This window comes from Haematobia irritans, chromosome 1 (genome assembly GCF_050003625.1).
Source record: "Haematobia irritans isolate KBUSLIRL chromosome 1, ASM5000362v1, whole genome shotgun sequence".
Taxonomy (NCBI): Eukaryota; Metazoa; Arthropoda; class Insecta; order Diptera; family Muscidae; genus Haematobia; species Haematobia irritans.
The window spans coordinates 84,940,260-84,952,207 of NC_134397.1; the positions used below are offsets into that span (position 1 = coordinate 84,940,260).

At 31.5% G+C, this 11,948-nt stretch overlaps 1 protein-coding gene across 4 annotated transcripts in view; it reads right to left on the minus strand.

Moving 5' to 3' along the window:
* The window catches only part of nvd (cholesterol 7-desaturase nvd), a 65,509-nt gene extending 63,293 nt beyond the window's left edge, over positions 1–2,216 (minus strand). For 3 of the 4 annotated variants that reach the window (XM_075291034.1, XM_075291035.1, XM_075291032.1), the window contains exon 1: positions 1,804–2,216. The gene's annotated coding sequence lies outside the window, so the exon portion shown is untranslated. The remainder of the gene's footprint in view (positions 1–1,803) is intronic. The other variant, XM_075291033.1, reaches the window with a different exon arrangement.
* Between the last annotated feature and the right edge of the window lie 9,732 nt (positions 2,217–11,948).

Below are 11,948 nucleotides of genomic sequence, written 5' to 3' on the forward strand. Positions count from 1 at the left end.
TAGGTTAGGTTATGTGGCATCCCGATGTATCAGGCTCACTTAGACTATTCAGTCCATTGTGATACCACAGTGGTGAACTTCTCTCTAATCACTGAGTGCTGCCCGATTCCATGTTAAGCTCAATGACAAGGGACCTCCTATTTATAGCCGAGGTGTTCCACATTCCAGTAAAACCATTTAGAGAAGCTTTGAAACCTTCAGAAATGTCACCAGCATTACTGAGGTGGGATAATCCACCACTGAAAAACTTTTTGATGTTCTGTCGTAGCAGGAACTGAACCCACGATCTTGTGTATGCAAGGCAGGCATGCTAACCATTGCACCACGGTGGCAATGGTTAGTAGTGTAGATCAAGACTTATTTTGAGGATTTACCATCTTTAGTATTTTTGTTTCAACTCAAATTTAAAGAGAATTCTTCAAAACTAAAATTATCAGTGCAAATACAAAAATCTTTGGAACCGGGCAAGGTTTTTCTCATTGTGAACAGAAAATATTTAGTTTGCTCTGATCTGAAAAAAGGTATAGTGCTCCAAACTCTACTCTAGTCTAATTATAAGTTGGTTTCATCTTGCTACTTTTGGCGTTGTAATCAGCATGATGCAGCGTTTTTTGAATTTTGTTTGATATGAATTTCCAACTAAACTCCGTTCCTATGCTGTCAATTTTCAAACCTATTTTGACTCTTTAGATCGACCAGTGTCTATGCAAATTGAAAGAGATTTCACTTTTGCAATTCGTTTCACAATACTCAGAATTGTAAACTTAATATGCTCCAGGAATTCCCTGATTTATTTGTCGATGCAGATGTGAGATATTTTTCGCTCTGCGCAAATACTTATTTTCTGACCGAACCGAATTTATTTGCCATTATCTAATATCTTTAAAATGAGCCTGACAACAAGTTCGGTTTTATCTAAATTGATTAAGTATTTGTCTCTGTTTTGCATGATGTTTGCTGTTTTATTCAACACTTTACTTCGTTCCAATAATTTTGTTCGGCCCTTTATGAAAACTCAATTTTATCTGTCCGTAATTTAGTAGTAACTCACATAACTATTTATCAGCCGGTAGGTAACATATGTCGAACACATAGCTCCATGATATATAGTCAACTTTAACTCTATCTTAATTTTTCCATTTTATTTTTAATATGAAACCTCAAGTCAAATGCTATATAAAAATGATCGAGGATATAATCGCCAAATAATCGCCAACTAAACTCCGTTCCTATGCTGTCAATTTTCAAACCTATTTTGACTCTTTAGATCGACCAGTGTCTATGCAAATTGAAAGAGATTTCACTTTTGCAATTCGTTTCACAATACTCAGAATTGTAAACTTAATATGCTCCAGGAATTCCCTGATTTATTTTGTCGATGCAGATGTGAGATATTTTTCGCTCTGCGCAAATACTTATTTTCTGACCGAACCGAATTTATTTGCCATTATCTAATATCTTTAAAATGAGCCTGACAACAAGTTCGGTTTTATCTAAATTGATTAAGTATTTGTCTCTGTTTTGCATGATGTTTGCTGTTTTATTCAACACTTTACTTCGTTCCAATAATTTTGTTCGGCCCTTTATGAAAACACAATTTTATCTGTCCGTAATTTAGTAGTAACTCACATATCTATTTATCAGCCGGTAGGTAACATATGTCGAACACATAGCTCATTGATATATAGTCAACTTTAACTCTATCTTAATTTTTCCATTTTATTTTTAATATGAAACCTCAAGTCAAATGCTATATAAAAATGATCGAGGATATAATCGCCAAATAATGCGGCTAATACTCACTGGTATTCACATTCGTTTGTAAACGATGATGATGTGAGGATGATTTTGTTTTATAAAATAAATATATATACGCTGATCATTTGGAATCCAGTATAAACGTACAATGTATTGGGATTTTGATTTAATTGTAGCCACTTATTTTTGAACATTTGAGTGTAACCCAAATGTATGTAAAAATGGAATTTAAGGTCGATTGCACTATTAAACTCTTTCTCCGAAAATGTTTACCAGTATTAATGTTCGACACATTCACAGTACTACAAGGCGTATCAAAAAAATTGTTGACCATTATAATTCATATCTTATCATTTTCAAGTAAACTAAACGCATTTTTATTTCAACAATTTATTTTGAAGTAAGTTTGTATACTCTTGGCATTTTTCGATACATATAGGCGCAAAATGAGAACTATCTAAAGCACTTCGTTTGTGTGACTGAGCTAAAGAATTTTTTATGTTGTTTTCTGATGAATAATTTGTGTGGCCATGTATTCAAATGGATCAGGTATCAGCGCGTATTGTGTCCGCCTGCATAGACGATCAAATTCTGGAATTGTGCAAGTATGGAGTTGTACACTTCCAAAAATAATCATTTTCTATCAAACGAAAATTTAGAAAAATTAAAAAACAATAGTAAATACTATTGTAGAAAATATAAATATAGACATTAAAAAATGTAAATATACAAGTTTAAGAAATACAATTGAAAATGATCTCGAATAATATCTGATGCGTATACTTCTATTGAAATATGCTTACACTCTCAAAAAAAAATCGCTTCTGTAACATATACTTCCAAACACATTTTGCTTCAAGCATATATATTTTCTGGATTTGTCCGAACAAAATATTTTTTGTGTTGTTGAAACATATTATTTTTCACCTTAATATTTTTAAGGCGCCAATTGGTTACTTCCACTTTTTACTTACAACAAACTTGTGTTGGATTACAAAAAAATATATATATTTATAATTTATTTGAATGTTATACTCCACATATTTATTTATAAACAAAATATAAATGTCAACATACATATTCATTAATGTTGGACTTTTACACTCACTGTGTTGTGTTGATGTCTTTCGTTATCTCTCTCATTGGCCATCTTTAGTTTTTATTTAAATTATCTCTCCCCTTCTAAACACATATACGTATGTATACAGGCAATTTCTAAATTAATGTAAGTTTGCATCCACACATATTATATTAAAAAAATGTATGTCCCAAACACAATACATGTCTATTGGTGTGTATAGGTAATCTTTTTCGAGGAATACTATGCTATACTGCTTCAAGCATATATATTTTCAGGATTGGTCCAACCAAAATATTGTTTGTATTGTTCAAACATATGTATCTGTCGCAAACATTTTATGCTAATTTAGTAACATTATATATTTTGCATTTAAAAATATTGTGTTCAACCCACAACACATTTTTTTCACAGGAACATATAAAAAACATACTTTTCTATCCGTGCCTGCACGATTCTGATGTCGAATAAGTTCAAAATCAATCGATTTCACGGTAATAGATTTTGTATACAAATATGTTTTTTTTTTAATTTTCTCCGTGTATTTAATTTTGGTAGTTATCAAAATTGATTTTGTAGTTGTTATCAATTTCGATATGATTTGTAAGTTATATCATTGTTTGTCGCATTCTAATCACTTCGTGTAATTTTGTTCAATTAAGCATACACATTCGTCGTACATATATATCTCTTGTAATATCTACTCGTATAGCCACATCATATATTAGGAAATCTGGAAGTTGTTGTAAATAAAACTATAACAAGCAACAGTTGGTGGCATATTAACAGGGGAAAAACAGGAGAGAAAACACGGACAGTGTTATCAGGTTCTCAGCCCATATTCATTCGAGCAATTTCCAACCACAAACCGGGAACCTTGCAGTGTGTTGTTATACGTCGAACATGTGCTCTAGTTTAATTCAGCCTTTAAACAAATAACATGTTTCCACAGGAAGTGCAACATAACGAACACTTAGTCCAATTCAACATTATTAAGAAAAGAAAAACAAAATATTATGACAAAAATAAATTTAAAAGCAATTTCATATCGCTATCTTACTCGGCAATACATTTTAAGGATTATGATTAGACTCGGCGTATTTTCGTACACTTGTGTTAATCCTTTTGTACTAACATACATCGTAACTTTTTAAAAATAACAAGGTATCCAAATTTTTATCAGATTAACGCGATGTTGTCATATTTTCGACGGGTTTTATCATTGCTTTTTATTTTATGTGGCACGAATTCCATTTCGCATGAACTCATTTTTCATAGGAGGACCTTATCTTCTTACTTCGATTTGATAAAATTGTGCTGTTTATAGTATACCTCATGTATAATAAATTTAAATTTAGGAGTACAAACGCACATTAGTAAGAAGGATTACAAAGCCTACAAAATTACATATGTTATATAAAAACAAAATAAATGCCAAAAATTAGAACTACTTGAGTATCCATCATATATTGAAACAACAATGAAGAAAAAATTATAAACTTGTAAAACTAAATTTAGTTTTAGTTTGATAAAAAAAAAAAAAACAAAACAAAACACTTTAATTTTAATTAATTATATTAAGTCAAATTAGATTAAATTTAAATACTTAAACTATATTACTCCTGAAAAAATGGTTTGTATTTTGCATTTGAATTGAATGATATTGCTGATATTCTGATCAGAATGAGGTAATTGGTTCCAGGGACGTAATGTGTTAATAAAAAACGAATTAATATGTTCCCACGATTTGATCTAGCAAAGTTTAGTCTCTCATAACAAGTATGATGAAGTTTGCAGATAAATAATTTTATGCAGGAACGTAAGCGCCCCAGGTTTTAATAGACCATTAAAAGTAATCCCATAAAATCTGATTGCGCGGAAGGATATATGATCACGTCTTCTTAGTCCATAGACATATCTGTATACATTGTTGAAGAGCACATTTAGTTTGCGCTAGCTTGATGAATCGGAACTTCCGAATAAAGAACAGTTGGCATAATATAAAACTTTGAAAGTAGAATCCTCACGGAAAGAGGTGTGACATAACGAGTTGCCCAAAAACAGGCAGTTTATTGTAGGTTGTGCCAATAATATTATTTATGTGGGTACACCCTCAAAAAAATCGCTTCTGTAACATATACCCCAAACACATTTTGCTTCAAGCGTATATATTTTCAGGATTGGTCCAAACAAAATATTGTTTGTTATGTTCAAGCATATTATGTTTCACCTTAGGGCATATACTGGTAGTAAAAATTTTTCTTTGTGTGGATATATTTTTAAAGCGCCAATTGGCTACTTCCATTATTTTACTTGCAGCATACTCTCTAGTTCTCTCTTTATAAAAACGTATATGTTTATAGGCTATTTCCAAATTAATGTATGTTTTCATCTAAGCATATTATATTTACAAACATATTATATCCCAAACCTAATATGTTCTAACATATATGTCCAAAACATGTTATGCTAGTTTATGAACATTATATGCTTGCACTTAAAAATATTGTGTTAAAAATTTTGAGTTCCAAACATATGAAAAACAGTATTTTTGGTCCCTGTAGATCAGGTTAAGGTGTCGTTAAAAATAATTCCCAAGTTCTGGCAGATTTCACTAATTCCACCCGTTAATTGTCAACAACAATGGCCGCATCAGGGGCCGTAGAGAATAATCTTCGTCGCAAAATAATACTTTTTGACTTTTTCGGGTTAATACATAGTGCATTTGCGGAAGCCCAGTTGTGTACACTTTCGAAGTCAGAGTTTATTCTAACAATATTAATATCAAGTGCATCTACGTCAGAATTCAAATAGATCCGCATACATGTGAATTTTACAGTACGTGAGTTGGTTTGGAAGGTCATTAATATATAACGATAACAATAGGGGACCAAGAATGGAACCCTGTGATACTCCTCTATTCATGGTCAGACACACTGTTCCCTACACCCTCAAAAATCGCCTCTCTAACATATTTTGCAGGAAACACATATTATTGGATATTGTCGGGACATTATTATGTTTGTTTTATGTGAACATATATGTTTGGAAGCATTTTGAGCGCAAAAATATTATATGCTTGAAAGAATTTGCTCCCAAAAAAGATTGTGCTCAAAAAAATATATGTCTTCCTAATTGCATTTTCTCTCACATCTTTCTCACTTCCACGTGATATTTTAGTTAAAAGGAATCCCATCTTAGCATCTTTTTCTCTAATACAAACAATGTTGAAAAAATTATTCAATTTTATAAATTTTACCTTTCGCCTGGACGGAAAATCGAACGGAGGACCATACTGTTTGTAAGCCAACACACTATCCCCTGGGCTACGAATCTGTCATCACTAGACAATTATCGTTATAAGTTGTATTTATATAGCATAGTTTGCGGCGCTCACGAGCCGATGCAAACAAAACATTATTTAACAGAAACATACATTTGTTGGCCACATGGAGCAATGATTAGTATGTCCGCCTTGCATGCAAAGGGTAGTGGGTTCAATCCACGATAAATTTTTACATTTATTTTTACATATATTCAAAAAATTCAGAAAAGATATTCGACATTGCATATTAAATACTACGATATTACTCGTATATTAAATTTTTACAATGAAACTACGAAATGTGGGTTATTAAAGATTTACAAGAAAAGATTAGTGCTTGGTAAACGAAATAAACTGAGCTTGGGGATAAAATAGTTTTTATTGCAAAAATAACAATTTTGTAATAAAAAAAATGTTTTTGATATACAAGTTTGAAATTTCGAGTATAAACATAAATAATTTTACAATATACACATAAATTTAATTAGGCGTGAACTATTTACTAGCATTTAAAACTATTTTAAATGCATTTAAAATGTATCGTATTTCATTTTTACCTTTAAGGCTGGTATTAAGTTGGTATTACCGCTCTAAAATGGCCATGTTTCCACGTTTACTTTTCTTCATTCATTTAATTCATTTTAAAGAAAATAAACATTTTCAAATGTTGCTTTGGATCATTCCCCACCAAGTTATAACACAATTTGCCAACAAATTATAACGTTATTCTGCTTTTAGATATTCGAGTTTTGTCGCTAAAATGAAAAATAATTTCAGCAGCAAAACTCGAACTTAATGCTCGCTTTTATTTTTGAAAATGTCCGTCAAGTCCTCTTGGACTACTTACTAATAAAGAGGAACTAAACTTTGTTTTTGTACATTTTACTGTTTAATTTTTCACTGTTTGCCAGTTTTTCATTTTACTTTCCCATTTCAAATATCTATTCTCCTGGTTCCGAATGTATATTCTCTTTGCTTCGAATACTCATTTTAATACTCAAATTAAATAATATTTAGATTTTTGCATATCAAATTTTTGGCGAAACTTTATTAACATGCCAAGCGCATAGCCAAAACAAATGAACTCATAAAACAGTTTTCCGAAACAACAAACAAGCAATTTCACAGAAATTGTTCTCTTTTGATTCTCTCTCTGTGTTAGTGGATATCTTTCGTCAACCCTCCCGGTTTCCATCTCTATTTCTTTCTCTATACTCTCTCTCTCTCTGTCGCTCTCTGAATAATATATCACAACATATATACGTTTACTCGAAATTTTTAAATTTATATATGTTTACATTCACACATATTATTTTTATGAAACATTCATATCCTAAACATAATATATTCTAACATATTAGCATATGTGTCCGAAACATTTAATGCTAGTTTTGAAACATTACATTTTTGCACTTAAATATATTGTGTTTAAAAAATTCTGCCAGAAACTCATTTTGTTTATATCGGAACATATGAAAAACATATTTTTCTAACAGTTTATACAAACCGATTGTCTCCTATTGCACAGGTAAAGCATCTAAAGTTGAATAGATATTGTCGTAAAGTTAAAGAATTTCGACAGCTAGCCTATGCACCGAATGACCTATAGTATCAAATGCCTTCGAATGATCCAAGAGTACTAAAATCCCGTAGAGCCCGCTATCAATGATATTTCGAAGGTCTTGCGATACTTCTATTAATGCAGAAATGTATCCGCGTAACTAGCGAGTAGATAGCAGATAATTACTAGGAATGAAGAATCTTTTCCAACATTTTAAGCTGAGTACTATGTTCAGTTTTCAAGCTGAAAACCAGCTTGTTTTCACGGTTACTTTTTTAAATTAATTAAATTATAAATATAAAATGGTTCACAATCATTTCCTTAGTTTTTTCCATTCATTATTTCACAAGACTTTATAAAAATATAATCGTCTTCATACAGATTTGTGTACTTTTAAATTTATGTTTTGGTGAAAAATACGAACATAGAAAGAAAAGGAAATATTGCAATTGGTCAATTGTTTTATTTTTCGGGATATGAGTCGATTAAGAACGTTTCCATTTAGAAGGGAAACTACTCCTCGTAATTATTGAGTTAAAGAAATGAGTGATAAACGGGAGTAGATAGAATAGAATGATTGTAAAAAATCTATCGCAGCACAACTAAGAGCTATACGCATGATTAATATTAGAATCATCGTAGAAGTTTGCATCTGGTGTCACCATAGGGACATCAGCAAAATATTGATTTAATTAAATCATTTGGATCCTCCACAATATAATTATTGTCCTGCTTGTTACCTATACCTTGGCACCCACAGTAGCGTACCCGAAGCGTTTACCATAGTACTCGTATTTCTCCTTTTTGATTGCATTGTTCACCGCTTTTCTTGCAGTGCGATATTGTCCCCTGAAAGAGGTCGACCTAAAACGTTTCCATTTGAGTACATCGAGTCTCTACGTGCAATTTGTAATTTTATTTCATTACTAAACCATGGTCTGGAATTACTATCTAGTATTTTGGTCCTTATTGGGACATACATAGGGTAGAGAAGATATATATTATTTTAAAGAAATTCTTGTTGTTCATCCACTGATACCAAGTGGTATATAATGTTCCAGTCTATATGGTTCAGATGATCAAAGATCACATTATAGTCTAGGTCGCGATAACTAATACTTCTATTGGCGACTTCTACATGAAATTTGTGTGATAGGAATAAAAGATCATGTCATGACAAACAGGAGGCTGAAAGCTGCACTGTTAGAAAAATATGTTTTTCATATGTTCCGATATAAACAAAATGTGTTTCGGGCACAATTTTGAAACACAATATATTTAAGTGCAAACATGTAATGTTCCTAAACTAACACTAAATGTTTGGGACATCTATGTTAATATGTTAGAATATATTATGTTTGGGGCATGCATGTTTCATAAAAATCATATGTGTGAATGCAAACATATATAAATTTACAAATTTCGACTAAACATACATATGTTGTGATATTTTTTTCAGAGAGCGACAGAGAGAGAGTATAGAGAAAGAAATAGAGATGGAAACAGGGAGAGTTGACGAAAGATATCAACATAACACAGCAAAAGATTAAAAAGGGAACAATTTCTGTGAAACCGCTTGTATGTTGTTTCGGAAAACTGTTTTATGATCAGGCCAAAAATTTGATATGCTTAAGTCTAAATATTATTTAATTTGAATAAAGAGAATAGATATTCGGCTTTTTCGCCTTGAGAGCAGCATTTTATTTATGTGTGGACATGTGTTTTGTTTATCATTTTGGCACTATGGGCACAATTTTTCGTTAAAGGAAACAGGGGTCTTCATAAAAATAACAAGGGCACTATACTCTTTCTAGAGTTGGGACAGTAAAATAAAATAAGGAGGAAATAGTGAAAAATTACAAAGTAAAATATATAAAAACAAAGTTTAGTTCCTCCTTATTAATAAGTAGTCCACGAGGAGTTGACGGACACTTTCAAATATAAAAGCGGGCATTAAGTTCGAGTTTTGCAGCTAAAACAATTTAAAAAGTTTATTTTCTTTAAAATGAATTATTAAAGAAAAATAAAAGGCATTTTATAGCGATGTTGTTAAATGCTAGTAAAAAACTGTTCACGCCTAAATAAATTTATGTTTATATTATAAAATTTTTTATGTATGTTTATACTCGACTCCACGTTCTTCTTTTGTTAGAGTTTTTGAATTCCTTCCAACAGTTTTTGTTACAAAATTGTTATTTTTGCAATAAAAAAATAATATTTTATCCAAAAATCAGTCAATTTCGTTTATACCAAGCACTGTTACTGACTATAAATCTTTAATAACCCACATTTCGAAGTTTCATTATAAAAATTTAATATAGTATAAATATAAATGTGTAAATTAAAAACAAAAAACAAAAAAGTGTTCGGTCGGAGTAGGGATTGAACCCACGACCCTTTGCATGCAAGGCAGACATGCTAACCACTGCTCCACGTAGCAAACAAATGTATGTTTCTGTTAAATAATGTTATGTTTGCATGGGCTCGTGGGCGCTGCAAACTATGCTATATAAATGTAACTTATAACGATAATTATCTACTGGTGACTATAACAGCTACGTAGCCCAGTGGATAGTGTGTTGGCTTACAAACTGTATGGTCCTCGGTTCGATTCTCCGTGCAGGCGAAAGGTAAAATTTATAAAAGTGAATAATTTCTTCAACATTATTTGTATTACAGAAAAATGTGCCAAGAACTAAAATATTTCGTGAAAGTGAAAATTACGAGTATGTTAGGGAATGAGCACAATCGTCTTTGCTAAAAATTCTTCCAAGCATATAATATTTTTGGGCTCAATATGCTTCCAAACTTATATTATGTTCACATAAAACAAACATATTAATGTTTCGGCAGTATCCAATAATATATGTGCTTCCTGCAAAATATGTTTGGAACATATGTTAAAGAAGCGATTTTTTTTGAGGGTGTGGTCATACATAAGAACTTTTGTGGCATAATAAAAATACGTCTAGCAGAACGAAGAAAAGTGAGTAGGTATTATTACGTTTCACTTCTTTCAATCCTTTTCACACCTATCTCATTTCTAACATAAATCGCGAGGCCACCACCCCATCGGTTTCTATCCGACCGAAATACTTTGAATCCATTCTAATCGCTTTCTATCCGCCCGAAATACCTTGAATCCATTCATGCTTATGAAAGAGTCAGGTGTAGCCAAGACTCTGAAATGCAAACCACATCAACACCTGAGATCTCGAAAGTCATTCTAAGTTCATCAAGCTTATTATTCAAACTTTGAGCATTAATATGGCACACTTTGAGGCCTCTGCATCGTTTTGTTAATATTCATTTTGTCGGGAATGACTGAATGAAGATTCCGATTTATTAATAGAAAGCCACAAATTTAACAAATTGGAGTTATTGGAAAAATCGCGGGATTAATAAAATGTGAGAAATCGTATATTATCTAAGGTTTTCCAGTTTTTTTCCCCAGACACAATCATAACATGTCGAATTAAACACTTCCTTAAAACATATTATAGAAGTACTAACATATCATACCACTGTATCAATTGGATGTAAACATTTTTTTTCGTGTACATATGCGTTTAAACAATTTCAATTCTAAAGGAGTAGCAATCAATGGAATATGTATACACCAACCCCAGAAAGATTACGAAATTAAACTGTCGACGTGAAACCTCAACGAATAATATTAGAGTTTGGAATATTTAAATAACTATCAAGATTCATGGGAATTAGACATCAACACACGAATATTTCTATTGTGATGAAAATAAAAGCTTTTATATATCTTTTAAAATTATAAGAATGACGGTACTAGTTCCACACATTTTGTATTTTTTTTGTTTTACGTTATTTGTGTTTCGTTATTATTTAATTGAAAAACTTAATTTTCTTAATGAAACAATGTTAAATTTTAGGCAAAAACAAAAAAATTACATTTTCCCGTTTATTTATTTCCTGCACTTAATTTCTTTTTATTTGAATTTTAATGCTATGTCAATACTTGTCGTTTAGTTCGATAAACGAGAAGTATGGAAATAACACCGTAAATGGTTTGTTATGCTCAGTAGCCAATTTCCCATCTTCTTCTCTCTATTACCTTAGGTTTACATTAGAGGTGTGCACACTCACGACGGAGAAATCTTATTCACGCACACTCACGCACGATATTTTTTGGTAGGACTCACGCTCACGAAAAGAAAGTTTGTACTCACGCACACTCACGCACGAAAATCTTT